Here is a 27,159-nt window from a genome sequence, read left to right as displayed (position 1 = left end):
TGTGCAGACTCAGGCCAGGAGAGCAGTCCCCTTTCTTTGATGTGGAGTGGTGAGGGAACGGGGATCCAGCTGATAGACGCTGTGATTATATTGTTTGGTTTTGACTCAAAATGTTCCTACTGTCTGGGAGGTATGGTGAGAGCAGTTTTGACCCCTTAAATGTAGACTGTGAGGTGGAAGTGATGACGAAAGTGCAGGGCCTTCTGTGCACTGAAGCCTCTATTTTAGGAATAAACTCTAGGCATCAGAAATATTGATGCATAGATTAAATGTGACCTTTTTCATTTTCTCATGTGTACTTCATTTCCAGAATAGTTAATGTGACTCCTAATGAAATAAACAATGACATGTGTTATGCGCTTCTTAATTTTTGGAAATTCAATGAATAATAAAATCTCAACCCCCTCACATACGCTCCTGTTTGTCCCATTCCTCTGTCTCCATGTAGAAGACAAATGTTGTGGACTCCTTACAGTAACAAATGTTTAAAGATAAATAGTATTAGAAATTGACTTTAAGAATTCATTTCTCACAGATTTGTTGCCAATTGCATCTTTAAAGTCCCTTCAAATGTTACGGATGTTTGATTTAAAATAATTGTGCAATATTTCTTTTATGACTGGAGAGGATTGTACAGTTTAGTTTTCTTTGCCACTCAATTTTCTTTATTGCCTTGAGTTAATATTTGGAGGTACTGTTTCGGATACTGTATATCTCAAGACTGTGATTTCTTGTTTTTCTTTGTTTTTTTTTTGATTTACTGAACTATCTGCTGGAAATTTTCTTTATCAGATTCACTCATTTGTGGAGCCCAGAAGTTTATAAAGAATGAGAGAGGGCCGAAACCGGTTTGGCTCAGTGGATAGAGCGTCGGACTGTGGACTGAAGGGTCCCAGGTTCGATTCCGGTCAAGGGCATGTACCTGGGTTGCGGGCACATCCCCAGTGGGGGATGTGCAGGAGGCAGTTGATCAATGTTTCTCCCATCATCGTTGTTTCTAACTATCTCTCTCCCTTCCTCTCTGTAAGAAAAAAATCAATAAAATATATTTAAAAAAAAAAAGAATGAGAGAGGGAATATCAGATATTGGGAGGCATATATCATGGTGTAATGAAAATACACCAAGGCTTTTGATTCTTGGCAGAGTTGGGTTTGGGTGCTCCACTCTGCCAATCATTGGGAATGGGATGTTGATCAAATTACTTGAGTTGTTTGAATCCTAATTTCCTCATTTGTAAAATGGGGATAATAATGCTCATTTTAAAGATTTGTTATGGGATCATGTCTGTCAATCCCCAGCACGTTGTAGATGTAGAGTACACGGTAGTGATCATTACTAGGGGTTACTTTCCTAAGACCAAACTATATTAGAGAGTGGTTATATTTTCCTGTTGTTTTCTTTTATCATTTACCATTACAGAAAATATGGACATGAGAGGTGGATGAGGAAAGTCTAGACCAGTGGTTCTCAACCTTCCTAATGCCACAACCCTTTAATACAGTTCCTCATGTTGTGGTGACCCCTAACCATAAAATTACTTTCGTTGCTACTTCATAACTGTAATTTTGCTACTGTTATGAATCGTAATGTAAATATCTGATATGCAGGATGTATGTTCATTGTTACAAATTGAACATAATTAAAGCATAGTGATTAATTACAAAAACAATATGTAATTATATATGTGTTTTCCGATGGTCTTAGGTGACCCTGTGAAAGGGTCGTTCGACCCCCAAAGGGGTCGCGACCCACAGGTTGAGAACCGCTGGTCTAGACCGAGTAAGGACCTCATTTTATTGTTTGCTTGAACTGACATAGTCTAAATTTCTCCTGGTTGCTCTTCAGCTAGCTGTAGAGCACGATGTTAAAAAAATAATATATTAAAATAAGATTTTCTCTCTCTAGAACCTTTGCAAATTAATCTGTTTGGCTATCGAGTTCTTTCCTCAGGAAGTAGAAACTCTACATTTATTTATTCTCATTTTATTATGAAAATATTTTTAAACATAGAAAAATATAGAAAATAATATAATGTACATATATACCCAGCCCCCAGTTTTAACATACATTTTGTGTGTTTTGGGTGTGTGTTTTATATGTGTGTGTTTTTATTTTATATATAAAATATCCAACTCCCCTGGAATCTAAGCTGAGGGGCCTTGCTGTCTGGTTCACTGCTCTCTCATGCCTAGGACAGTGTTTGTATCCATCTCCAGGGGCCTCCCTCTCCATTCTTCCAAGAGCTAACACTGTCCCAGGAAGCAAGCCATTGAGGTGGGAGAAGTATCATACTAAGTTCAGCCAGTGATACAAATAAGCTAAATAAGGACTGCCCTCAAGGAACTTTTCATGCCATGATATGAGGCAGAACAAATGAATTCAGAAATAGCTCCTATAGAAACTAGAATATTCTTCCTGCATTTGCAGAGCCAGAGTGGCTGGTTATCAGAAGTAGTTGTTGGAATGAATTTTAAGAAGCAGAGATGGAGCAGAGATTTGTAGTGTACCAGGACAGTTGAGCCAGAGCTCAGCAGTGGGAATCATGTTTCTGGGGATTAAAACTGGTTAGGTCAGGGTCGCCGGGACTCTGTTCTCAGAAAGGAGTCACAAAAGGAGAATAAAGTGGACAGAGGTCAAGATTATCGAATCCTTATTATATATTACTAATCGTACTAGATCCTTAATGGAGCAGTATAGCATACTAGATGAAAAGCATACCATCCTGGATTAAAGTTTAGTTCCCTCTTTTTCTGGCTGCGTTGGTTTGGGGTAAGACACCTACCCTCTTCCATGTGAGGGCCGTTCTCACTTTGGCCACTGAGAAGATCATGGAAGTGAGTTTTTGCCTAGCCATCCCATTGTTTGTGTGTGTGTGTGTGTGTGTGTGTGTGTGTGTGTGTTTTAAATAATTCTTGCTAGCTTTATTAAAAATATATTTTTATTGATTTCAGAGAGAAAGGGAGAGATAGAAACATCACTGATGAGAGGGAATCATTGACTGACGGCCTCCTTTACTTTGGACTGAACCCGAAACCCAGGCATGTGCCCTTGACCAGAATCAAACCTGGGACCCTTTGGTACACAGGCCAACGCTCTGTCCACTGAGCCAAACCTGCTAGGGCCCATTCTGTTTTAAGAGGTCTTCTTGCCTGTGGGAATTCGGAATAGCTAACTAAATGATGAGAAGGGTGATAGTTTAGTTGGTCACAAATGTACAGAGTGACCTCCTATACATGAAGTCATGTACAGAGTGAATTCATCTTGCCTGACAAATGTACTTTCTCTAGTATTTTGTAAAAGACCATCCTCTTCTCAGTTATCAAAACAGAAAGAACCAGAGACTCATCCACAGCTCCTTTTCCTCTACCCCTATATCCTTCCAGTTATCAAAGTAAGGTCATCTTACCTCTTTTTTAAAAAAATTTATATTTTTATTGATTCGGAGAGGAAGGGAGAAGGAAAGAGAGAGAGAAATATCAATGATGAGAGAGAATCATTGATTGGCTGCCTCCTGCATGCCCCCTATTGGGGAACAAGCCTGAAACCTGGGCATGTGCCCTAACTGGGAATCAAAACAATGACCTTTTGGTGCATGGGATGATGCTCAACCACTGAGCCACACCACCTGGACCATTTTACCTCTTTATCATCTCTTGCATTCATCCACATTCTTAAGCCCTCACCACTTCCTGCCTGGATTTCTACATAGCTATACACTTTGGCCTGTCTTCATTCTATTCTCCCAGCTGTTGTTAAATCCTCTTCCTAACTGCAAGGGTGATCATGTCAGTCCTGCTTAAATGTGTCTGTGGTTCCTGGTGTCCCTAGGAGAAAGCCCGAGTGCCTAGGTGAACGCATGAGCCTCCATCGTTGTTTTCTTTTTATTCTTTTCACCCACCCTTCCCCTTCCCTCGTGGCTCTTTGCTTCCACAACTTTTGCCTGCTTAGAATGCCTTTTTCCTGCTTCACTCATCTAATTTATTCTCATCTTTCAAGCTGGACTCAAGCATCATCGTCCTAACCCACCCAGCCATCTGGGTTGAGTGTTTCCCCTGTGTCTGCCTAGATAATTCCATGCACGCTGGGTTGTGATTGGCTACTTACTAGTAGTTGTTTCCAGAGTGAACATGCTGGTTTTTTTTAAATGTTATTCTTTTTAGTGCCTACCATGGTGTCTGACACACAGGAGGCTCTCAGAAGAGATTAGTAGAATATAAGTGCATAAGAAATTATTTTTTTTTTTATCATCTCAGAACCAGGAGGAGAGACACATTTTTTTTTTCTCACCACCTTTCTGTCTGTACCCATTTCAGCATCTGCTCAACAAACAGCCCAGCTGTGGTTGAAGAGAAGCATATGGTTGACTTGAAAGAGGCAGTTGGGATGTGATTGTATGTGTTTGAAATACACATATAATGCATTCAGGCCCCCTCCCCCCCTTCATACAGAATAGCAGCAATAACATCTTGTATTTGTCTTTTTGTTTGTATTCTCCATGAATGCCTGTACAGACATGATCTCATCCGGCTAGGGCAGTGGTAGCCCGAGTATAGATGGGAGTACATGATTATCCCCATTTTATAGATGCAGAGAAGAAGATAAGGAGTGAAGAAATTTACCCAAAGTGAGTGAGTTGTTGGTGGTAAAGAGACTGAGCCTATATATATATATATATATATATATATATATATATATATTTATTGATTTCAGAGAGGAAGGGAGAGGGATAGAGAGATAGAAACATCAATGATGAGAGAGAATTATTGATCGGCCGCCTCCTGCACACCCCACACTGGGGATGGAGCCCACAACCCAAGCATATGCCCTTGTCCGGAATCTAACCTGGGACCATTCAGTCCGCAGGCCGACGCTTTATCCACTGAGCCAAACCGGCTAGGGCGAGACTGAGCTTTGAGGTGAAGTCATCTGCTCTTTCTCTTTCTTTATAACCAGCAGAACCAGCTTATATCATGTTGATGTTTTCACATTTAATCACCAAAAAGACAGAAGTGGTGTTGGAAAAGTTTTCTGCCTACTAACTTTGCTTGCAAGTGTCAATTGATGGTCATTGGTGCTAATTCTGTGCTAACAGGAATTCCCAGTTTGGGGTTTGGTGAAGAAGGAAACATTATTCAGTGCAAAAAGCTCAACTGTGATTGAGCCACTGCGGGGGGGCAGCACCGATGTGAGGCAGTTCTGGGGTGAGACAGTTCTGGGGTGAGGCCCCTCTCTGGCTAGACAACTCTGCTCTGCTTCACGTGCTCTTCTCTGCTCTGGTCTGGCAAGAGCTCTTGGGTGCTTTGGCTTTGGTGTTTCAGCTCCAGCTCCAGTCTTGGTGTTTCAGTTCCAGCACCCGTTGGAGAAATGCAGTCTTCAGTCTTTGGTGGAAAGGGAAAGTGCATTCCTGGAGCCAGAGGGGAGCCAACTTAGATATTTTTAATTTTTTAAAATCCTCACCCAATGATATATTTATTTCATTGATTTTAGAGAGAGAAAAAGGAAGAAAGAGAGAGAGAGAAACATCGATGTAAGAGAGAAACATCAATTGTTTGACTCTTGTATGTGCCCTGACAGGGAATCAAACCTACCACCATCAGTGTACCAACAGACACTGTAATCAACTGAGCCACTGGCTAGGGCAGGAGCTAACTTATATAGACAGAAGCCCCTACCCCTTGTCCCTGATTGGTCCATCGTCATGCAGTTTGGTACAAAAAGCACTGTCCTGATTGGTCAGAACGGTGTCACTCTGGTCAGTGAACTAGTTGAGGGGGATAAAACTGTGCATTTCTGGTTGGATGGGGAAGCCTTAGTCCTACTGGTTGAAATAGGATTCCAGGAAATCCTGTGTAAGGGCTGTCTTAGAGAGCAGGAACACAGTGCAGACAGGCAGTTAGTTCAGTGCAGGCTTCTCCCTCAAGTGCAGTTTGCATGATAGGCTCATGCTTACTGGTAAAAATGGTTGCTAGGATCTTCTTTTAAATTTGAGCCCAGTTTGCCACCAGGAGTCCTTCTTGGTAGGTATTGTCTTTCTCAGGGTCCACACAGGTATACTTTTTAACTGTTAATTTCCCTAATCTTCCTTCAGTTCTGGTTAAATGCTCAGAGTGGTGTGTCTCCCTGGGTTCATTTGGCTCAAAGAGTTGAAGCCCATTAAGTGGTGTTCTGGGCTTGCTTTGGGCAGGATTGTCACGTTTCAGTTGGTCTGTTTGGGAATATTATTGACTTCAAACTATTTTTCTGCTTCACAAACTAATAAAGTGACAATAAAATCTTAATCCTTAAGTTGTATTCTTTACATTCTATTAAATCCTTTAAAAATAAAATGGTTTCATTCCAGAATTCTGGAGTCTTTGCATAAATGGTTCACCGGCACTCAGTAGTCATATTCTTAATTTCCAGGAAATCCTAAATTTTGAAAATTGCAGCCTCTGAAGTAGGCTGCTGCAGGAAAACTACGCCTACATGTTTTATTAAATTCTAGGCTTCTAACAGCAAAGATGAAGGCAGAGTGAGATTGAAAATGCAAGGGCAAAACAACTAGGATACAGTCAAGATGTACTCAGACAGCATGCAAAGTTTGATGGTAGCCTTTTTTTACTTTTTTGGGCAGTCACTCACTCTGTTGATCTCTGAAATATCTGTGTAATCTATTGTTTGTTTAAAATTTTTTTTTTTAAATTACAGTTGAAATAAAATGTTATATGAGTTTCAGGTGTACAACGTAGTGATGAGACATTTATATAACTTACGAAGTGATCACCCCATAAGTCTAGTACCCACCTGACACCATACGTAGTTATTGCAATGTTGACTATATCCCCATGACTATTTTGTAACTGCCAATGTGTACTTTTTCCTCTCTTCCCTTTTCACACCCATCCTCCCAACTCCCCTTTCATCTGATAACCATCAGTTTTTTCTTTATATCTATTAGTTTCTGTTTTATTTGTTTTTTTTAGATTCCACATATAAGTGAAATCATATGGTATTTGTTTTTGTATGTCTGAATTATTTCACTCAGCATAATGCCCTTTAGGTCCATCCATGTTGTCACAATGGTAAGATTTCATTCCTTTTTATGGCTGAGTAATATTCCATTGTATATATGTACCACCTCTTCTTTCTTCATTCATCTATTGATGGACACTTAGGTTGCTTCCATATCTTGGCTATTGTAAATAATGCTGCAGTGAACATAGGGATGCATATCTTTTCAAATTAGTGTTTTGGATTTCTTTGGAAAAATGACCAGAAGTGGAATTGCTGGCTCGTTGCTAGTCTTGTTTTATTGATCCTCATTCATCTTGACTCTTTGGTCCTTGAGTTTTTCCAGCCCTTCTCCCCTGCCCCAATGAAACTGCTGTTTTCTTGGTTTCTATTATGCTAGAAGGTGGCACTTCCCTCACTCTGCCATCCACACACATCAATGGTTTTCACTTTATTTTGTTCCCTGGTGGTATTTCTACTTATTTGTCCTACTGTCTTCCCAAACTCAATAGCTTAAAAGGAAATTGTCCTTAGAACAGCGGTTCTCAACCTGTGGGTTGCGACCGCTTTGGCGGTTGAACGACCCTTTCACAGGGGTCGCCTAAGACCATCCAGCATATCAGATATTTACATTATGATTCATAACAGTAGCAACATTACAGTTATGAAGTAGCAACGAAAATAATTTTTTGGTTGGGTCACAACATGAGGGACTGTATTTAAGGGCCAGAAGGTTGAGAACCACTGCCTTAGAATGTTTATAGTGGGGGAGGACGTTCCTGATCATTTGCTTCATTGTCTCACTTTAGAATTAGCTAAACTATGGCTCAGTGGGGTGATGTGGCTTGTGCAATTCCATAGAGTCATCATTTGGTGAAATCAGGCCAGAAATCAAGTTCTTGATGCTCTGTGACCTCTCAGAACCTCTGTGCTCCCACACAGGCTCTTCCTGGTACCCTGAACCATATTTCCTTGGCATGAAACTTCAGAGCTATTTGACCCTCACATGTTACTTCCTTCCCCACATAGAAATGTCAACTTTGCATTCACCAAGACCTTCCAATTCTTCTAGGATTTAAAATTTTTATTTTTGGTAATTAAAAAAATTTACCAACAATAAAATTCCTTTTTTTTGATCATATAGTTCTGAGTTTTAACACATGCATTGATTCATATCATTATCACTGTAAACTGCATGCAGAACAATCCATCACCCCTCAAATTCCCTGGTGCTGCCTCTTTGTAGTCAAACCCTCCTGGTTACTGAACTCCTGGCAACGCTAGTCTATTCTCTGTTGCTGTAGGTTTACTTTTTTCCAGAATAAGTGGGATGATATAGACTATACCCTCTTGAGATAGCTTCTTTCATTTTGCATAATGCATTTGAGATTCATCCATGTTGTGTGTATCTATAATCTGTCCCTTTTTATTGCTAAGTAGTATTCCACTGTATGGATATACCATAGTTTATTTACCCATTGTATTCCCACCAGCAATGTGTGACAGTCCTAGTTGCTCTGCATCTGTGCTGTCATTTGATATTGTCAGTTTTTAAAATTTAGCCATTCTGATAATTGTGAAATGGTATCTCATTTAATTTGCATTTCCCTAATGATGTTGAGCATCTTTTCAATCGCTTATTATAACTCGGTTGCTTATTGCCCATTATGTATATCTGCATATCTTCTATCTGTTGTGATGTTTATTATACCCATTGTCATTATCATAACCCTATTCTACCTGGTTATTGTACCTAGCTTTTTATATTAATGTTGTTACCCATGTACCACAGTGTATTCCAGAGGTTAAGGCACTGTACTAAGAACTTTATATACACAATCTCACTTTAAACTTATGAAATTCTCAGGAGAAAAATAGTGTTTTCTCTCTCTATAGGAGAAGTAAAGACGCCATGCTCATCAGATATTTATTGAGTACCTCCCATATGCTATGAGCCAGTTATTATACTCACTTACTAGTTCTGTGACTTTAGGCAAGTCATTTAATCTCTGAGTTAATTTTCTTACTTATTAAATTGGTATCTCTATATAATATTTTCTCTGAAGGTTATTGAATGAGGGTTTTTAAAAAAATATATTTTATTGATTTTTTACAGAGAGGAAGGGAGAGGGATAGAGAGTTAGAAACATTGATGAGAGAGAAACATCAATCAGCTGCCTCCTACACACCCCCTACTGGGGATGTGCCCGCAACCAAGGTACATGCCCTTGACCGGAATCAAACCTGGGACCTTTGAATCCGCAGGCTGACGCTCTGTCCACTGAGCCAAACCGGTTAGGGCTGAATGAGGGTTTTAAAGAAGAATTTAGGACACATGCTCAGCAGAAGGTCTGCTCTATGATATTTACTGATAAGCCATCAGCAGTGGCTGCTCCTGTTCTCTTCAAACACGTCATACTTTACTGAGGCTGTTTCTGCCCCTCACTGGCTACCTCCCTCTGGAAAATTGCCCTTTGGTGGGTCTCCTACCTCACTCTGGGGCAAATATTAGAACCAACACAAGAGGCAGCCTTTTTTCTTTTAAGGAACATGTTTCTCTGTTTTCTCTTTGTAGCTCATTGGTTGCATCATTTGGTCAGGAAAGATGGGATTGAACCAATTTTGCAAAGCAGACCTACAATGCTGCAGTTACTACTGCTCCCATGTCCCTCTTGTAAATGCGAAAAGGACCAGTTACTGTGGAGATTGCTGAGTGGTCTGTCTCTAAGTTCACATTGTGTATTTTAAATACCTAATCTTAGGTATGGCAAAAAGGCTATGATGGAGGAACCTTAGCTCTCATTGCATTGGTGTATGAAGTGTTGCTGAAATTATTTTTGTCATTTACTAGTCATTTAATCAAGTGTTGTTGTTTTGTTTTTTTTTTTTTGTTTTTGTTTTTGTTAATGGCTAGGTAATTGGGATGATTTCTAAGACACTGAAAATACTTTGAAGAGATGTGGCTGTTTGAAGTGAGTGTTTAAGATTTTCTAAAGTCAGTAATAAAGAAGTTAAATGAGCCAAATGTTTTACTTAGAGTGAATTCCAGCTCCTGTATTCATGTAAAGGATGTCTTTCTTTTACTAATGTCATAAAGGGTTGATCTAGTTGGCAAGGGTTGTTCTAGTTAGGGTAGGACAGAAAGAGGAAATCATAATATTAGTTTTAAAAAATCATGATACAAAGATGACCTTTTACAAATTGTCAAGTCATCCATCATGGATTATGAGGCTTTGTTTGTGGAAGCAAGGGTATTATCGCTAAAATTGGCTCCTTGCTTTTTCCTATTAGGTAGCTAGAGCACATTTTCACTTCTTCAGTTGTTAAGCATTTGTCGGGTGCCTTCTGTGTGCCAGGTCCCTTTATGTGTTAGTCTCTTAAATCCTCACAGCAACTCTTTGAAATAAAACCCCATTTTACATGGTGATGAAAGGAGATTTGACTTGGTGTGGTGAACACACATTACAGTATAAAGATGATATATTATAGAATTGTATACCTGAAACCTATATAATAACCAACTAGAGGCCCGATGCACGAAGATTCGTGCAAGAATGGGCCTTCCTTCCCCTGGCTGCCGGCACCACCTTCGCTCCGACTGAAGCTGCCTTTCTGCCTTTGTTCAGGCCGGGAGCTGCCTTTCCGCCTTCCCATGTTGCCCAGAGGCCCAGAGTGGCTGGGGGGGTGTAGAACGCCTGCGTCGTCGCCATGGCAATGACACAAGCGTCCCGCCCCACCCTGGCACTTGGCACCTGTGTATGCAAATTAATCCACCATCTTTGTTGGATTAATTTGCATAGCCACTCCTGATTGGCTGGTGAGCGTTGCAAAGGTATGGTCCATTTGCATCTTTCTCTTTTATTAGTGTAGATGTTACCCCAATACATTCAATAAAAATTAAAAGAAAAAGATAGCCCCATTTTACAGATGAAAACATTGTATGGTGTGGCCATTTGACCTGCCTATTGTAACCCCCATGAGGAGGTGGTATTGAGCCCTGGTTTTCTGGCTGTGCCTGCTGGTCTTATTGGCACCCACTCTGCCTCTGCCTGTCACAGAGGGATGGCAGGTGCCACTGCTGCTCACCAGGAAGGCCAGCACACCTTCTCTCAGTGTGGCATCTGTTTCCTTCAGAGGGCCTTTTATAGGACCTAAGGTCAAACTTGCCTACCACACATCCTCAGATAGGATAATTTTATTTGGTCCAGAAGGCCCACTGTAGAAAGCGCATGAACTCTACAAGGTTCAAGTGGGATCTCCACCATTTCATTTTATTGCCTATGTGATTTTGGTCAAATTACTTAAACTCCCAGGACCTAAATTTCTTCAACTATAAAATAGGGAGAATACATGCCTGGTGGAGATGTGGGGAGGATTAGAAATAATGCAATAGAGCACTTAAAAAGTGCTTGGCATGTTGTAGGTGCTTAGTAACTGGTAGCTGCCATTTCAGGGCCTCTGGCTGCTCTTTGGGGGCTGAAGAAACTGCCCAGAAGAGTGTTTAAGAATATGGATTCTGGAATAAGCCTCCTGGGTTCAATTCCTTATTCTACCATATCAGTTGTGTGATTGTTTACACTTAATTGCTTTTTGTGCCTTAGTTTTCTCCATCTGGAAAAAGGGTGTAATAATAGTTCCTGCCTCACGGGGAGAAATGATTGTATACAGACAAATAAGAACTGTCAAGAGGTTGGGTTGAAATGACCTCATTGTGATCATCTAGTGCCATTGTTTTTTGTTGTTTTTTTTTTCAGCGACATGATATGAACCTCATTGAAATTTACAGTATATTTCTTCTCTCCTTCCTGTTCCAATTGAAGTAATTTATTAATTTTTGTATTTGATGCCACATAATGTTTGATATTGTTTTTACTTGAAATACAGATATATTATCATAAATATTACTGTTGACACTTAAGAAATTGAATGAACTAAATATAAAAGAACATCTATTTGTGTAGAGAATACATACTTTTTGTAGAATTACTACACATAAAATTAGATATAGTAAATGAAAATCTCATCTTATAGATGAAAATATAAAAAACATAACCAGCTCTCTGTTAAAAAAAAAAAATCCCCCAAATACAATTTCACTGAAGTAATTTGACTTTCTTGCTTTAACCTTAACTTGCCGGGTTGCATGCGAGTTAATTTTTCCCCCCTCCGAGATGACAATAATAAGATGGGACCATGGATGTGAGTCTGCTGGGAGGAAAGCAGTCTGAATTTAATGTCAGTCTAGATATCCAATTTGACTTGTCCCTGTGGGCAGTGTGTGGTGCTGGCCGGGTCTGCATCATTATTCTGAAGTCTGTACTGATGTCCTGTGACTAATCCGTTCCGGCTGTCTGGGTCACTGCTTTGGAGTACTATTTATTTGCAGTAGTGATGCTGCAAATAGGAAAAGCTTTCCCTTTGTTGATTGAAAGCTTTACTGGTAATTAGCAAAACAGGCACGCCTCTTATTTGGAGAGAGACTAGAAAGGCGGCTTAAGAGTCAGTTGTACACAACCACTTTGGAAGATGGTTGGACACTCCTTAGGAGAGCTGAGCATTGCAATCCCAAGCCCAGCTCCCCTCTCCTAGGTGTGTGCCTTTGGAGGAACTTGCTGGCGAGGAGCACTAGAATGTAAATGGCAGCATTATTCATACAGCAAAAAACTGAAAACTCCCCAGATGATCCTCAGCAGTAGAACAGAGCAGTAAATTGTAGATATGTTCATAAAATGAGAACTAGATAGTGGTGAAAATCTACTACAGCCACAGGAGTCAACAGGAATGAATCTCAAACTCTTAAGGGGCAAGTATTTGAAGAATATGTATAGTCTGTTTTATTTATATTAGCCTTACAGCCAGGCAGAATGCAACCGTGTATTGAGAATACATATGTGGTAAAATTACAGAGAGGAACAAAGGAATAATTAACTCAGAATTCAGGCTGGTGGTTATCTGTGCAGGGAGGCAGGGCAAGGCGGGTAGAGAGGGAGAGGTGATCAGGAAGGGGCACGTAGGTCTTCTAAAACACAAACATCCCAAACCCCAGCAACATCAACTGGGTATTAGGTACATGGAGTATATTTTATTGGTCTTTAATCTGGCATGTTATATATATATATCTCCAGCAGTTTAAAACACGGTTACATTTATGATCTCACACAGTTTCTGTGTGGGTCAGGAAGTCTGGAGCAGCTTAGCTGGGTGGTTGTAATTTGGGGTCTCCAATGGCGTTGCAGTCCAGATCGCGGAAGCAGCCATCCTCTGAGGGCTCGGCTTGGCTGGGCTGGAGGTTGTGCTCCTAAGAAGGCCACCTCCATTGGCTGTTGCAGGAGGCTCAGTTCCTCAGTACATGGGCTTGTCTTTAGAGCACTTGAGAATGCAGGAAACAGCAGCCAGCTTTCCTCCCAAGATAGAGAGAGAGGGAAGCTGCTCTTTCACGGAGCCTTTGAGTCACACTCCATCATTTCCCCAGCATCCTATTGGCTATTCATGCCAGCCTATTCATTGTGGGAGGGGACCACGCAAGAGCATGAATATTGGAGGCGGGATCATTGGGGGCCACCTTGGGAGCTGGCTACCATGGTTATGCACTTTTTAATATATTTTACAATAAAAAGTATTTAGAGGCAAACTGAACTGGTAAGCTTATTTTTCCTTAGTAATGATGCAGCATCCATGTAAATGAAAATTACTGTAAGTGCTGAATGTGTCAGCAGTCAGGATGGGGTTAAAAAGTTAGTCATGTAAACTGGGGAACTGAGGGCAGGAGTGTGGTGGGGGCCAGGAAGCTGGTGGGAAGGGCAGTGAAGAGAGGCACTTTCAGAATACCTACACCAGGATGTGTGGTGTAGAGAGGGGACTATGTATGTGTGCCTCGCCTTCAGTCTACCTGACCTAGATCTGGCAGAAATCTGGGATCCCTGATTTTGAAGAGAATTCTTCAGACCAAGGGCCATTGGTAGCTTTCTGGGCTCACTGTGATATAAAGTCCCTGCCAACTTCACATGTTTCTCCCAAGGCCACTTTTAATGATAAAGGAGAGAGTCCATCCCCATTCCCTTCCCCCACAGGTAAGGGAAGAGCCGGAAATGAAGTAAGCATGTAAGGAGTTTTAGTTAAAAATGCATGTCAGGTGACATTCTACTCCACAAGGCATATTTGTTTTACTATTAACAACTTTTAAATTACTGGTTCATTTCCTTATCATCACCAAAACTTGGAGTAAAATGGATGTTTCCGAAGGTACATCATGTTTTTCCCTTGGTTTTGTGTAGCTCCTGGCATAACTTCTTGGTGAGTTTCTTGGGGTCAGCGTGCTGGGTTGTGAGTCATGGAGCCACATCTTATCTCCTTTGTGGGTCTCTGTGTTCTTGTGAGCAGGTGTTCCAGCCCCCAGGCCAGGAGCCATTTGCAGAGGTTCCCTGGAGTTTTACTCACGCTGAGGATGGAAGAGACAGGCCTGCCAGCCAGGTGCGGGGTTCCCTGGCCAGCTTTCCTCAGGCTCATGTGTGCCAGCACCTTCACAGGTGGAGGTTAGACATTGATACCTCTAAATCTCTGTGCTTGCGGAATTTTGGTGACCAACAGATGAAAGGCCACGTTAGGCCATCATATAGGGATACTGCATTCTCCCCAGCTGTCGTTTTTTTTGGTGCTGCTTCCATCTTTATTAGTGGAGCAGTATCCATGCCATTATATTATATTGTATTTTGCATTTTACAAAAACTTCAATGGCAAGTTATTGCCTTTTGTTGTGGCAAAGATAAAAATCACCAAGGGTGCCATGTGATGCTGGTTTTACTCCTATTGGCCAACAGTGTGCTTTCTTGAGAAAGGAGGGGGAAAATTATGTGTGTGTGTGTGTGTGTGTGTGTGTGTGTAATGTGAAAAATAGGGTTATTGTGTTTAAAAGGAAACTATAATTTCTAATAGTAATTGTAGTAGTTGATAATCATAAATTATAGTACCAAGGGACTGGTAAGAATGATTATTTATATATACTATCAGGGAACAAACTGTCATCTCCATCCCCCACTGGCAGGTGAATGTGCTGCTTGGCCATTTTGCTTTGAGGTTGGCTTTTAGGAGAGCATGGTGTTGAGGGGGAGTGAGAAGGGGTAGGGATGACCTGTATGGTGAGCTTAGGGTCAGAAGACTTAAGCTGGAATTTCATTTCTCATATTTTCTAGTTGAATGTTCTTGTTGTACATCTTCTCTGACACTTAGCTGCCTCCTCTGGAAAATGGAATCAGTAAACTCTGCTTACCTCACAGGGCTGTGGGGGAGGGCCCATTGTAAGAGATAATGCTGAAATGTAAGGTGTGGCAGCAGGAATATGACTTGCAGGCCACATCCCACTGTGCCCCATAGCATGTTCTGTAGTTGAGTACAGTAGTAGATTGGGTCCAAATACCTTTGCCTGAAAGGACTCCAGGGGGATCAGCGGTTCTGGTGTGGTTCTGAGAGCATCCTTGGATGCCTTCTAGGTGTGGTCTCAGAAATCCAGAGCAAAGCTCAGGTCCTTGAAGCTCCAGTTTTTGTTTGAATGGAGTTTGGACCAGTCACTGCCCTGAAATCGATGTGAATTAAAAGAAACCTACTGAGGAATTCCTTTGTTCCAAACATTTGCAGGGTGGGTGAGGTTAACAGTTGTTCCCTACATTCAGTATGTGATGGGATCATTCTTTTCTCTTTTCACTTTTTTCCTTGCTAAAAACAAATAGTTGCAGCAGTGTTTTAACCTAGAGCAGCGGTTCTCAAGCTGTGGGTTGCGACCCCTTTGGGGGTCGAACGACCCTTTCACAGGGGTCGCCTAAATACATCCTGCATATCAGATATTTACATTACGATTCATAACAGTAGCAAAATTACAGTTATGAAGTAGCAACGAAAATAATTTTATGTTTGGGGGTCACCACAACATGAGGAGCTGTATTAAAGGGTCTCGGCTTTAGGAAGGTTGAGAACCACTGATCTAGAGACTTGCCATTATATTGAGAATATGTTCTCAGGTGAAGTAGTATTAATATGCAAATCTTTGGTGATAACAAGTTGTTTTGCTTATTCTTGCAGGTGAGGGCAGCATGAATGACCTGAGTGTGCCTTTGGGCATAGTTAGCATTCATTTTTGATTAGGAGAAAGAAGACGGCCTCCTCTTGAAAGGTAAGTAGACATTTCTTTGCAAGTTTTTATTATGAAAATTTTCAGACATACTGAAGAGTTAAAACAGCGGTTCTCAACCTGTGGGTCGAATGACCCTTTCACAGGGGTCACCCAAGACCATCAGAAAACACATATATAATTACATATTGTTTTTGTGATTAATCACTATGCTTTAATTATGTTCAATTTGTAACAATGAAATTGGGGGTCACCACAACATGAGGAACTGTATTAAAGGGTCGCGGCATTAGGAAGGTTGAGAACCACTGAGTTAAAAGAATGTGCAGGAATTCTTATGTATTCACTACCTACATTTAACAGTTGTTGGCATTTTGCCACGTGTGTGTGTGTGTGTGTGTGTGTGTGTGTAGGTTTGTATATTTTTCTGCTGAAATGTGCAAATTACAGCCATAATGACACATTATCCTAAATTCTTGAGAATAAGACTCTTAAAAATAAGGATATTCTTTTCTGAGAGCCATTTTAGAACATTTATAAACTATGTGACATAGAATAATTTAATTAAGTGAAATTATAATTTCCTATTAAAAGGTGTAATAGCTGATATAAATAAAGTCAGATTTTTAAAAAGCTTTAAGCAGTGGTTTATTTAATAGACAGATATGCAGTACGAATTTGTTTGTTCTGAGAAACGTCTGAATATGGAGGATTGGAATTTGTACCACACATGGACCTGAACAGGAGGGGATCACTGTGCTTTCTTCACTCCCTGTAATCCGCCCATCTGCCCACTGTGGTGACATCTATTGTTGGGTCAGTGGATCTGACTACCACTCCTGCTTCTTCCTGATCAACATTTACAGTCTCTGCGATCTAATGTGATCAAAGGTCTTAACTGATTTTTTAACCTGAAATTATTAGGAGAATGTATAAAGAATATAAGTGATTATATTAAAATTAACATTAGAGTGATTAAAAATGATTCTCAGCCCATAATTTATTATGCATTGAGACGTTACATAAAATCTTAAAGATGTGTTCAGCTATGATTATAATTGCAGATTATTATGCATTATCTATTATGGCCCATTACACAATCAGTTATTACAGCTCTGTGGTTCTTGCAGGAAGGCTGTCAACTGTCCTGCATTCTAATCTCTGTTACATTTTATTTATGGCATCTTCCTCAAGTGGTTTCTGAGCATCTAAGCATTCCTTCATAGATGTTTATAAACTAGACCTGCCCATTTAGGACATCATTTTAAAAGCAGTCCATTTAAATGAGCCAATTATGGCAGCAGAGACTTCTTATAGCCTCTTGTCTCATTTAGAAGACAAAGGTAGAGACAGCAGTAAAGTTCCTTCAAAAGACACTGCCATTCTGAAGGACTCTGACTGGAATTGCAGGCATCTCAGAACAATCTAGTGTGCTGTGTTGCCCTTTGGCCTCTCTCTGGTTATACTTGGAAAAGACAAGGAGGAGTTGAGTGGGGCTCCCTATGAGGCAGAAGACTTGAAGGACATGGTCAAGGGGAAGGACGTGGGGCCCTATCTGGGGCCTTCAACTGGCTCTCTGGCCCTGGACCACTTAGATATGGGATAATGATTTTTACTGTCTCTTACAATAGAACATACATACAAAAAATATACATATTGTAAGTGTGCAGCTCAATATAATTTTACAAACTGAACTCACCCATGTAACCAGCACCCAGATTAAGAAACATGCTTCCTCTAGACACCCCACTCCATGGGTAGCTCCTCTTGATTTCTAGGAGCATTAATTCATTTTGCTATTTCTCTCTCTCTTTCTCTCTCTGTGCGATATATATGCAAATTGTACTTTTTGTGTCTGGCTTTTCTCATTCAACCATGTATTGGAGAGATTCCTCCACTTGGTTGCATATAGTTATAGATTGCTTATTTTTATTACTTTTGAGCATTCCATCATAGGGGAATACAACAGTGTATTTATTCTGTTAGATGCAGGTAATTTTTTGTGTTCACCCACCCAGAACATCCTCCAGCAAAAATGGAGAATCAACAAGGTTTTATCCTCATTATGGTTACAATGGAGGCGGTCCCGGTTGTCCTCTCTCTGTCCAGCTCTGCTGTGATATGAAGGAGGAATCCAGGCAGCAGAGAAGATTGAGACACAGTTGGGAGATGTATGTTGTTTTTCAGTCCTGTAATGACTGCTGCTTTTCCTGGGACTGGCCATGTTCCTGCTGGCACATGTTTTCTCCATGCCCTTCTCTGCCCTTTTCACTCTTATACAGCCCCTTCGAGGAGACAGTGCAGAACACACCAAATATCAGGCAATCAGTGGATAATTAAAGTCATTAGGTGTTGGGATTAGCTGTTAGATAGGGCCATTTGGATATTTTATAACATCATTCTCAGGCCATACAAAATTATCAACTTAAAAATTAGCCTGCTATGTTTGGTCAAACATTTAATTAACTCACCCCTAATGCCTTGGCAGGGCCAAACCAAATGATATAGGCCCATGTGCCGGATGTTCCTCACCCCTGTGTTTGATGAAGGGCAAAGTTGTGGGCTTTGAGGAGCCTGTGTTGTGGTTATAGTTTCACAGGAATAGATATGGACCACATCCTCGGAAACCGCTTGTACTGTAGAATTCAGGAAGTAAATTCAAAGGCTTGCATGGGCCAGGCTTGTAACAAACATGGAGGTTGTTTAGTAAGGAGTGATGGCACTAAAGAGAATGAGTATATATACTTTGGCCAATTTTTGACCCAACGAAACATGTCTGGCTGACTTTAGCAAGTTAACCAATTTCCAGTCTTTAGGGAATAGTGTTCATTGTAAGCAAGTCTTTCCCTTGGGATTTGAATGTTTTTATGGATTATGGATGCTTTTGTAAATAAAGTTTTATTCAAACACAAACATGCTCACTTGTTTATGTTATCTATGTCCGCTTTTGTGGTATAACAGCTGTTGTTTAGTTGCAAAAGAGATCAGGGTTGAGTAGTTGCAACAGTGATCCACAATACCTAAAATGTTTACCATCTGTCCCTTTACAAAAAAGTTTGCCAACTCCTGTTTTACTTCATAAAAGCAAGGACATAGTAATTTTTGTAGTCATAAAATAGTCTGATCCCATTCATTTTAGTGTTAATACCTTCATTTATTCATTTACTAGTCAACAAATTTTTATAGAGTCTATTATATGTCAGGCACAAAATAGCGATAGCAGATACGATTCTTGGCCCTAAGGAATTTACAAGAGGCTCCTATGAAGTTGAAGTTCCATTCTGGGATTGTGCTTTCTATGAATCAAAGCAGATGTGTAATATGAATAGAATTACCAAATATTCAATTTTAAGCTAATATATTGGCTATATTTATTGATTTTAGAAATAGGATTAATTCTTATTTACATAATCTAATGGTTACTTCACTTATAAAGTGTATGTAGTATGGTGTGCATAGAAATGACTGTGTTTGAAGGTCGTCGTTTACATGTAGTAACACCAGACTGTTTGGGAGCTAGCATGTCTGGATAGGGCTGTGAGCTTTGAAGTGCTTACCAAAGCAAGATGACAGATCCCCATTTTAGGCCACTTTCATAATAAATAATAAACCTCTACAGAAAGAATAGCACGCAAAGTAAAAAAGTTTTGAATATAGTAGAACAAATGTGTCTTTGTTGGTGTTCTTATCTGTTTGCTTGCTTGAGGTCATAAAAGTTTGTCTTCTTAATAGGAGCCTATAGAAGGCATTTTAATGACCATAGAACTGGTTTTAAACATCATGTTAACTCAACATTTTCATATATGCTCAGATATGTCTTATGGGTGGACACAGGCTAAGGATTGCCCCTTCACCACCCCAGACTGTCTTCGGACAGATAAAAAGGAAACGCAGTTGGCCCAGCTTGGTTATTGAGCTGTGTGTAATAAATGTGAAAATCCATGAGGTCCTGCTAATGTTTTCACATTGCCTCAGGAGCCGTCTGACATCACATGGAATTCCACCCACCGCAGTAGGAGGCAGTATCGGGGTGAGCAGTAGTGCTTTCCTCTGAAATCCGAGGCGCTTGTGAGGATTGATCTGAAGTCACTACAGAGAAGGAATGCCATTTAGTGCAACAAATAGTTTAATGAATGTGGTTCAAACTGTGTACTGGTTTGTTTTGTTTCCAAAATTAGTAAGTAAAGTTAAGGCTTAGTTCCTTTTTACTAGGGAGAAATACTTGCTGCTTGTGTTTAAAATATTTAAAAAATTCAATTCTGTTCTTCATTTAATAATTTTTATAGTGGTTTGGATTTAGTATTAAATGAAAATGAAGAAGACTGAGCAAAAATGATTGTCACAGTTGCTTTCCTTACAAAGCTGGAAACTGCAGACCTAGCTGCTTTGGTTAAAAATAAGGTTTTTTGAGCCCTGGCTGGTGCAGCTCAGTTGATTGGAGTGTCCTCCCATACAACGAAAGGTCACTGGTTTGATTCCCAGTCAGGGCACATACCCAGGGTATGGGTTTGATCCCCAGTCGGGTGTGTGTAGGGGAGACAACCAATTGATGATTCTTTCTCACATTGATGTTTCTCTCTCTCCCTCTCCTTTTCTCTCTCTCAAAAATCAATAAAAACATATTCTGGGGTGAGGATTAAAAAAATAAATAAATACAGTTTTTAAAACAAATTTGATAGTAGGTCAGATCACCTGATCTGTGGCATTAGGAAAACTGGATCTTGTGTTCTACCTAATACGGAGTACTTTTGTCAAGAACTCCAGCCTCAGGAGTGTTTTATTTTAGAGAGCAGAATAGAACAAAGGACAGAAAATACAGATGAATATAGCTCGATAAAATAAAACATGTTTAGAAAGGGTACTAGGGTGATTCTTTTGCTTGCAAGTGACAGAAAACCCAATTTCAAACTATCCTAAGTGAAAGTAAAAGTGTTGGCTTAGGTAATTGAAAGTCTAGAAAAGGATCTGACTTGAGGAAGGGCTTGATTGGGGACCCAAATGATGTCATGAGGATTCATCTTGGCTGCATGTTCTTGGGCTACAAATCAAGACCTCCAGCAGCTCCAGGCTGACATCATTATAGTGATCATCCAAGATTCTGTACAGATAACATTCTTGGCCTTGTGCCTAGAGCATTGGGCCAGTCACTGGGGCCAGGGACACTGGCCTGTTCTGACTGGAGTGCCAGGCCATGTGTTCACCCTACAGCCCGAGGTCCGCACCTCTTCAGCCGAGGATGAAGCACTGACTGATGACCATGGGGGATGAATCCCTCCAGAAGTAAATCAGGGCGGTTACCAGGAGGGTTGGTGGGTGCTGGGAGGCAAACTTTAACAATAATAATAATAATAATAATAATAATAATAACAACAACAACAACAATAAAAATACAAATAAAAAAATTGCATCTTTGTGGTTTGCAAAGCATTTTCAGGTATATTATTTTGTTTGACCATCAGGTTAGTCAGGTTAAAGGAGTGATTAAGAACATGAGTCCTGGGGTCAGACTACATAGGTTCAGTTAGGAGCCACATAAGATTTTGACAAGTTATTTAACGTCTCTGTGGCCCAGTTCCCTCAACTGAGAAATGGAGACAAAGGTCTCCGTCTGGGGTTAAATTAGTGGCTATTTGTAGGGCGCTTAGTGCCTGATGCGTGCTTGGTCTCTCTGTCCCTTGTTATTGTTGTTAATCTTGAAAACAGCCCTGCCATTCACAGGCGGGGATGCTGACGTCCAGAGTCACATGGCCCGTAAATGGGAGCCAATAGCATTCAGGTCTCCTGGCTTCTTCCGTGTCCCCACACTTGATTGTGGGGTTCCGCTTCATAATAATTCCAAGAAGCAGAGAGGAAAACACTCCTACAAGGCAGGCCTGCTGTTTGGAAGTCCCCAAGTGTATAGAGGGCAGCGTCACTTATATCTTCTACTTGCAAATGGATCTTCATCTTCCCATTTGCATCGTGCCTCCAGGTACATTTAGGCAATATTACTGCAAGGAAATTCACACTGGCATTGTTCCACCTGTGGGCACGTGCTTAGGACATCAGCCATGTCTAGGGTTGGCATTCACTAGGGAAGTGTTGGCTGATTGTTTAATCAGGTCCAGTAGTCTGAGCAGTAGAGGAATCCAGGACTTTCATGGTCAGGAGGTGGTGTGAGGACGTACCTTCTGACGGAGTGAGGCTTGGACCGCCCCAGAATACTGCTTCCAGCACCTTTAGCCAGTTCTATTTAGAAATGGACCCCATTTCCCTCATTACAAATATTTTCCCACAATGTTAAGAATGTTTTGTGGGGAAGTTATTCAAGTGACTTAATGGAGAAGGCTTGCCCTGGAGACTCAGACTTTGGTGTGACCCAGACATGTAAGAGGGTCATGTTGCTTTCTTTCTGAAGACAAAGACAATGATTTCTTTGTACTTGCTGTGGACTCAAGACACTGGAAACTTAAAGTATCGCTGTGGGTAACCCGTGATGCACCTCCCAAATATGCAGCTATACACAAAAGGAAAAACTTAGCAGAAACCACAATTTTGGCTTTCCTGTAGTGATTTTGAGGAAAATGGGGCTGTCAGTATTCCCAAAGCTCGCTTCATCGCAGACCCACTCGCTTCACTGCATGAAAAACTCCGCCCTGCAATGGCGTGTCCTCCCACCCTGCCTCTGTGCCTGGCATGTGGGAGGCACTCAGCTGTTTCGTGAATGAGCAGACCTGTCGGAACTGTGCCTTTGTCTTCATTTTCACTTTCTTTTGACAAGAAGTTATTTACCATGTAGATGTCTTCAGGAATTTCCGCTCTGAGTCCTACATTATCTTCTGCATCTTAACACATCACCTTATATTATTTCTTAAGGTGAAGGTGATGGTATCTTGAGACTTGATTCCAACACTTGGTTTTACAATGATATTTATATTCTAAATAACAACACCTATTTAGAGAGTAAAGGGATTAGCTACTAATTCTGCAGAAACGACTGTTGGTTTGCAAAATGCTTGTGGGAATCGTAATAGGTTCTTAGATTTAATCCCACTTACTTTATTTTTAGCTCTCTGGGAGCTTTTGGCCCTGCTCAATAGTCTGGGATAGAATAATAATAGTTTCTTCATTGTCTTTAACCTGACCCCATTTTATAGGTAGAAAAACAGGGTCAACTTTATTTCCTGTAATGTCAGCAACAAAAGTGATAACATTACTATCACTGTGTGATGAGCACTACCCTGAGTTCTTTTGTTGATTATCCCATTTAATATTTTTAGCAACTCTGTGACCGTCATTTTGTAGATGATGAAACAGGCATATATTGCATGGCCAATCCGTGTGAGCTAGCGTCCTGGCCAGGGATTCTCAAACTGCCTGCGTATTGGGAATCATCCCAAGGGCTTTCAAAGGACTCCATGTCAACCAAGAAGTCACCAGCTCCATTCCCGGTTAGGGCACATGTCCGGGTTGCAGTAGGGAGCATGAAGGAGGCAGCCAATTGATAATGTTCCTTTCTCATCAGTGTTTCTCTCTCTATCCCCCTCCCTCCTCTCTCTCTAAAAATAAATAAATAAAAACATACTTAAAAAAATAAAAGCACTCCATGTTTAGGTACATGCCTCCTCCCCGTCCATCTCCCCTGCACCCCTGGCCTCCTTCCCTTGTGTTATTTACTTGGTCTGGGGACTAAGGTAAAGGTACTGTGCATTTAGGGTTGAGAACTTGAGTAACAGCATTACTTGGTAACTTGTTAGAAGTAGAAATTCTTAGGTCCCACCCAGATATACTGAACTGAAACTGTGGGTGAGGTCCAGCAATCAGTATTTTTTTTTAAAAATATGTATTTTTATTGATTTCAGAGAGGAAGGAAGAGGAAGAGAGATAGAAACATCAGTGATGAGAGGGAATCATTGATTGGCTGCCTCCCGCATGCCCCCTACTGGGGATTGAGCCCACAACCCTGGCATGTGCCATGACCAGGAATCAAACCATGACCTCCTGGTTCATAGGTCAACGCTTAACCACTGAGCCACGCAGGCTGGGCTAGCAGTAAGTGTTTTATCAAGCCTCTAGGTGACTCTTCTTTTGACTTGTATAAAACACATAACTTTAAATTTACCATCTTCACCGTTTTTGAGCTTACAGTTCGGTAATGTGAAGTGTATGTACATTGCTGTGAAACAGATCCCTAGAACTTTTCATCTTGCAAATCTGAAACTCTATACCCATCGAAGCACAGCTCTCCCTTCCCACCACTCCCAGCCCCTGGTATCCACCAGTCTATTTTCTGCTTCTATGAATTTGACTACTTTAGATACTGCATCTGAGTGGAATTCCAGGTGATTCTTATGCACACTCACATTTGAGAACCACGGCACTCCAAAATTTGATTTGGCTCATCCCCCTCCAGACTCCCAGCACATCAGCAATATTAACTATATTGTACATCGCAAACACCCCTGTGCACGCTGTGCTCTTCCTAGTCCTGCCTCTGCCACTTGGTTGTTCTGTGCCACTCTGATCAAGTGTCATAATTTCCCGGAGGGAGTTTTCTTATCTGTGAAAATGGAGTAACCTAACTTGCAGTTTAGTAAAAGTTAAGTGATTAGACCCATGTGAAAGTATTTTGTAAGTTGTCAGGTGGTACACTAATGAAATATTAAGTGTAGATGTAACTCTCATCTCCTTAAGTTTAGTTTTTATTGAGGTTATATAAGTTTGATTTTTTAAAATATTTTTATTCATTTCAGAGAGGAAGAGAGAGGGAGATAAAAACATGAATGATGAGAGAGAATCATTGATCAGCTGCCTCCTGCATGCCCCCTACTGGGGGTTGAGTCCACAACTTGGGTATGTGCCCTTGACTGGAATCGAATCTGGGACCCTTCAGTTTGCAGGCTGGCGCTCTATCCACTGAGCCAAACCAGCTAGGGCTGTAAGCTTGATTTTTAAAGGGTTGCATGGTTCCACAAGACCTCTCGTTCCCTTTATACTGTTGTTGTCCACCGGCTCCCTTCCCTCCCCCGCAATTTCTCATTTAATAAGTTGCTTCTTTTTTTTTTACTTTTTATTCTTCTCTATTAGATATTTATGTGTCTGATGACACATGTTTAAGAATGGGATTTCAGTCTGGCCAGTGTGAATCAGTGCATGAGCATCGACCTATGAACCAGGAGGCCAAGGTTTGATTCCTGGTCATGGTACATGCCCAGGATGCGGGCTTGATCCCCAATGTGGGCATGCAGAAGGCAGCCAATCAATGATTCTCTCTCATCATTGATGTTTCTAAATTTTATCTCTCCCTCTCCCTCTCTGAAGTCAATAAAAAAAAAAATAGGACTTCACAAATGGGAAGATGGGCTTCTCTCAGTTGCCATCATCTATTTGATTGCCAGCTTTAAAAAGTTTAAAACTTTATCTCTCCTGTTATCTTTGGCCTTGTGGCCTTATGCTGTTTAAAAGCACTAATTGTTATATTGGGATTTTAGGAGAGAGGAACTAATATGAGTGTTTACCCACCATCTTTAACTGGAAGTCAGTGTAGAAGTCTTAAAAAGTAAACCCCGGCAGGATTTGTAGCACTGGCATTGGGTCAGACACATGCCTGCAGTGGCCAGCCTTAGCTGGAAGGCCTTATTTTCAAAGCATGAAATATATTTAGATGGCCGCAGCAGAGATTGTGGCTTTCTTGTTAACTATGTGGCAGCTGCCTCTTCTTTGTTAAACACTTTCATTTCAGATATAAAACACCAATAAATTTATAAATAATGGGCTTTGCTATAAAAAATACAAATCCTTAAAAAAAAGATCCCTTTTGATGTTTCTAAAAGGAATTTTCTGAGTGTAAGGGTATAATCCTTAGATTAAAATGCAGCTGACACATTAAGCCTTCTTACATGAAAAGCCAAATAATAGGCTTTAATGCCATTTGTCCTTTACCACCCACAAAGGGCATCTGCAGGCCAGAGGGATTGGACTTAAGTATGGCATAGGGAGCGAGGCTGTGTTTGTGATTTTTATCCCTAGTGAATGAATGCTTCAGCAAAGTATTTAAGCTCAGATTGCCAGTGAGGAGGTAAAAAGCTATTGTAAAAAACTAACCTTGGTTCTGAGAGCTGGTCTCTGCAAAAATTAAGCAGTTTTTAGGAGGGTAGTGTGGTACTTTTCATATAGGCCAACTGACCTTGGATTATTTCATGATGTGTTCCTCGTGGAGACAAATTCAATTGCTTTCTGTCCTCTCTGAATGTCGGACAGGCCCTCTGTCAGTATTTCATGCTCCCTTCTCGCTTACTGGAGCACAGCCTCTTGGAGGAATGCCTTGGTCCTTGCCTGGCCCTGGGGGTGGTCAGATAACAGAAGTTCTCTTCAGCGTTGCAGCTCTGTTCAGTAACAGCTTTTCCATAGCTGTGGCTTCACCACTAGAAAGGAAAGGCAGCCTCTCTCTGTCCACGCTGATTGCTGTGGAAGCGTGCCCAGCCTTCCGAGCAGGGCTGTGTGCAACACCGAGAAATTGCTTTCCACTTAAAAGCACTGGCCTATTATTACTCTGTAAACCTTTGAGGAAACCAGATTCAGAGGTTTTTTTTAGTTTAGAAAGTTACTGACTCTTATTATTAAAGCCACTGACAATCTAGGGGTAATTTTGGTTATTGTCTTGTTGAATTAAATGAATAGGAAGCACAGAACTGCAGAGTTGTTTGTTGAGTTCTAAAAAAACGCTAATTATAATTAAATTATGAATCCTCGTGGTTTAGGAAAGGTCCCTTTTTGTTAAGTTATCAACTCCTCTCTTTCTCTGTACTGTCTCCATGTATATTACTTAGCAGGCAGAGAGCAGTCTTTTGTTCTAGGAGGAAACCCTGCAGATGACAGTTAGCTGACCAGGTCCCAGCCTGAGTTTTGTCATCCTCACTGATTATCAGTGTTGTTGCCTAGGCCACACTTCCACTTTTAAAGCTCTAGCCCAAGTATGAGTAAAATGTTTCCTTGGTTACCCTAAGCTTGAGTCAGCAGTGGAAAATAAACTTAAAAATATATATTTTATTGATTTCAGAGGGGAAGG

At 40.8% G+C, this 27,159-nt stretch overlaps 1 protein-coding gene across 3 annotated transcripts in view; it reads left to right on the top strand.

Annotated features, from left to right (window-relative positions):
• Positions 1-27,159, top strand: part of SGMS1 (sphingomyelin synthase 1) — a 250,458-nt gene that overhangs the window by 20,843 nt on the left and 202,456 nt on the right. For all 3 annotated transcript variants that reach the window (XM_081104565.1, XM_081104567.1, XM_081104569.1), the window contains exon 2: positions 16,064-16,154. The gene's annotated coding sequence lies outside the window, so the exon portion shown is untranslated. The remainder of the gene's footprint in view (positions 1-16,063; positions 16,155-27,159) is intronic.

Source organism: Myotis nattereri, assembly GCF_964212035.1.
Source record: "Myotis nattereri genome assembly, chromosome: 13".
Classification (NCBI taxonomy): domain Eukaryota; kingdom Metazoa; phylum Chordata; class Mammalia; order Chiroptera; family Vespertilionidae; genus Myotis; species Myotis nattereri.
The sequence above is the reverse complement of the archived record's forward strand: the minus strand, read 5'-3'. Positions and strand labels throughout refer to the sequence as shown.